The sequence below is a fragment of the Dromiciops gliroides genome, chromosome 2, assembly GCF_019393635.1.
Source record: "Dromiciops gliroides isolate mDroGli1 chromosome 2, mDroGli1.pri, whole genome shotgun sequence".
Classification (NCBI taxonomy): Eukaryota; Metazoa; Chordata; class Mammalia; order Microbiotheria; family Microbiotheriidae; genus Dromiciops; species Dromiciops gliroides.
Genome location: NC_057862.1, coordinates 469,370,971 through 469,374,921, shown reverse-complemented (window position 1 = coordinate 469,374,921; position 3,951 = coordinate 469,370,971). Strand labels below are relative to the sequence as shown.

Genomic DNA, 3,951 nt, shown 5'->3' with positions numbered 1-3,951 from the left:
CATGAGAAGAAATCAAAGCTAGTTATAGTTATATGAAAAAATGCTCTAAGTCATTAATGATTAGAGAAATAAGAATTAAAACAACTCTGAGGTACCTCCTCAAACCTAGCAGATTAGCTAAAGGGAAATGATAAATGTTGGAGAGTATTGGGGAAAATTGGGACACTAATGCACTATTGTTGGAGTTGTGAACTGGTCTAACCATTCTGGAGAGGAATTTTAAACCATGCCCAAAGGATTATAAAACTGCGCATATCTTTTTTTTTTTTTTTTGAGGGGCAATGAGGGCTAAGTGACTTGCCCAGGATCACACAACTAGGAAATGTAAGTGTCTGAGGTCAGATTTGAACTTAGGTCCTCCTGAATCCAGGGCCAGTGCTTTATCCACTGTTCCACCTAGCTGCCCTCTGCGCATATCTTTTCTTTTTTCTTTTTTTTTTTTTTTTTAAATATGGAACGCTTCAGGAATTTGCATGTCATCCTTGCGCAGGGGCCATGCTAATCTTCTCTGTATCGTTCCAATTTTAGTATATGTGCTGCCGAAGTGAGCACTGCGCATATCTTTGACTCAGCAATACCATTACTAGGTCTGTAACCCAAAGAGATCAAAGAAAAAGACAAAGGACCTATTTGTACAAAAATATTCATAGCAGTTCTTTTTGTGACGGTAAAGAATTGGAAATTGAGAGAATACCCATTAGTTGAGGAATGACTGAACAAGTTGTGGTATATGACTGTGATGGAATGCTATTGTGCTATAAGAAATGATAAACAGGATGCCTTCAGCAAAACCTGGAAAGACTTACCTGAACTGATGTATAGTGAAGTGAACAGAACCAGGAGAATAGTGTAGACAGAACAGCAATATTGTACAGTGATCATCTGTTAATGACTTTGCTATTCTCAGAAATACAATAATCTAAGATAATTTCAAAGGACTTATGAAAAATGCTATTAACTTCCAGAGGAAGAACTGATGGAGTCTGAATGCAGATTGAAGTATACTTTTAAAATTTTCTTTATTTTTCTTTTGTTTTTATATGTGTTTTCTTTCATAACATTACTAATATGGAAATATGTTTTGCATGACTGCACATTTATAACCTTTATGAAATTGCTTGCCTTCTCAATGAACAGGGGAGGGAAGAAAGAATTTGGAACTCAATTTTAAAAAAATGAATGTTAAAAATTGTTTTTAACATGTAATTTGAAAAAAATAAAATAGTAAATTTTGTAAAAAAGGAAAGTTTAATCAGTTATATTTTTATACTTATTTGCTTTTATGCATTTTTCATGATGAATGTTTAATTTTAATTTTAACAGCACAGGGGCCAGCTAGGTGGCGCAGTGGATAAAGCACCAGCCCTGGATTCAGGAGGACCTGAGTTCAAATCCTGCCTCAGACACTTGACACTTACTAGCTGTGTGACCCTGGGCAAGTCACTTAAACCCAACTGCCTCACCCTCCCCCCCCCAAAAAAATTTTAACAGCATAATGAACCCTGTCAGTATGTATTTCATATGCTTCAATTTCTGGATGACACTCAGACCCATGGATCTCTAGAGGAGGTCATCTTGCTTGGCTGCTTCAGTCACTTATTCCACCTTCATTAGACCTTTTTTGGTATGGTCATGTCAAAACTGTCATGTGTGTGCATCAAATCCTCATTTTTTGGATGCTCATATGGTTATGGTCATGAAAATAATTCAATTATTGAGCAGTGGTTGATGAAAGTTTGAAAACTGACCATAGTTAAATGTAGCATAAGATGATGGTTATATTGAATTTTAATAAAAACATCAATATTTTAAAATTTAAAGTAATTAACCTTTCAGGTACTGTGGGGTTTTTTTTGTTTTTTGTTTTTTTTTTTAGTGAGGCAATTGGGGTTAAGTGACTTGCCCAAGGTCACACAGCTAGTAAGTGTTAAGTGTCTGAGGCCGGATTTGAACTCAGGTACTCCTGACTCCAGGGCTGGTGCTCTATCCACTGTGCTACCTAGCTGTCCCTAGGTATTGTTTTTTTAAGTTTGTAACATTTATACTTCTAAAGTTATTATAACATGAAACTTGACTAAGACTTTTGGGACACCCTATATGAAACCATAAAGTATTATATAAATGCTAGCTATTACTATTTTTGTTGTTACTGTCAAGAAGAGAGAATTTTTATTCATTTTCTCTTCTCTGGGATGAAGCTTAGTCATCATAAATAATCAGTTTGGTAGCCTTTTAGAGTTGTTTTCATTTATATCATTGTAGTTATTCTGTATTTTCTCTCCCATAAGGTTGTTTTGAGAAAAACACTTTGTAAACTTTAAAAGCACTGTGTAACTGTGAAGTATTGGAACTTATGATCTGGGGCTATATGGAGATTGAGATAGGTAGAACATGTCCACAAATAACTATGATACAAGGGAAAGTGAGCTAAGTGTAAAGGAGTAGGTAGGTTGGGAGATGGAGTAAGAATATGAAAGTTATACTTAAAAGCTAATAAGTTGGGGCAGCTAGGTGGCACAGTGGATAGAGCACTGACCCTGGATTCAGGAGGACCTGAGTTCAAATCCTGCCTCAGACACTAGACACTTACTAGCTGTGTGACCCTGGGCAAGTCACTTAACCCTCATTGTCCTGCGCAAAAAAAAGCTAAGAAGTTATACTTGGAAAGGGGGGTAAATTCTTGTGCTCCTTATGTAAAATGATAGAGATTGATAGAGATAGTGATTAAGATAAATAGCATAGGGGCAGCTAGGTGGCGCAGTGGATAGAGCACCGGCCCTGGAATCAGGAGTACCTGAGTTCAAATCCAGCCTCAGACACTTAACACTTACTAGCTGTGTGACCCTGGGCAAGTCACTTAACCCCAATTGCCTCACTAAAAAAAATAAAATAAAAAAAAATAAAAAGATAAATAGCATAAGAACAAGAGGGTCAAGTCAGGCAGTTAACAAGCATTCTATCAGGTATTTTTTTACATGTCAAGCATAGGGGATATTAAAGGCAAAAACAGTCCCTGCCCTCAAGTAGCTTATATTCTAAAAGGGAGACAACATGCAAACAACTGTGTACACTTTCAAGATATATGCAGAGTAGGGGGCAGCTAGGTGGTGTAGTGGATAAAGCACTGGCTCTGAATTCAGGAGGACCTGAGTTCAAATCCAGCCTCAGACACTTAACACTAGCTGTATGACCCTGGGCAAGTCACTTATCCCGCATTGCCCCGCAAAAAAAAAAATCATAATAAGATATATGCAGATATATGCAGAGTAATTGTGAAATAATCTTGGAGGGAAGGGGATGTATTTGTGTGTGACAGTGAATGTGAAAGACCTCCTGAAGAAAGTGGAATTTGGACTTAGCTTTGAAGGCGGCCTGGAAAGCTAGGGGTTGGAGGCGGTGGGGGATACCAGGGAGAGAGATTATAGAGGTAGAATTAACATGATGTCCTAAGTGATTAGATTGTACACAGTGAAGAAAGAAAAAGGATTAAAGAGGCTCCTACTTTGTGAGCCTGGGTGGAGGCAGGTGGATGTCATTAGCATAAGGAGATAAATTTGTAGGAGAGGTGAGTTTTGGAGGAAGGATGAGTATTTAGTTCAGCCTGGGGGGCATGTTGAGTTTAAGGTGTTAGTAAAATATAGATATATATGGCTTGCTAACGACATTGAAGAGCTTTGTTTCAGTAGAGTGGCAGCCCTGGAGAGTCTATTGTGAAAGTCTGAGGTTAACTTAGTGGAAGCTGAGTGTATATTACACTTTCTAAGGTTTTTATAATGTAGGAGAGAAGAGAGGAGGGGCAGGAAAGGAGAGAGGATAATAGTTTGAAGGGTAGCAAAGTCAAGGGATAGGAGATGCAGAATGTGTTTGTAGGCTGGGCAGAAGGACCTAGTATTGAGGGAGAGAATGAAGAGGCATGAGAGATGGGGCAAGGCCTTATAAAAACTGAGAGGG

At 38.0% G+C, this 3,951-nt stretch overlaps 1 non-coding gene across 1 annotated transcript; it reads right to left on the bottom strand.

The window, feature by feature from the left end:
* Nucleotides 1-445: 445 nt before the first annotated feature.
* LOC122744782 lies at nt 446-552 on the bottom strand. Its single transcript, XR_006355127.1, has one exon. It is a non-coding gene; the product is annotated as a U6 spliceosomal RNA (small nuclear RNA).
* Between the last annotated feature and the right edge of the window lie 3,399 nt (nt 553-3,951).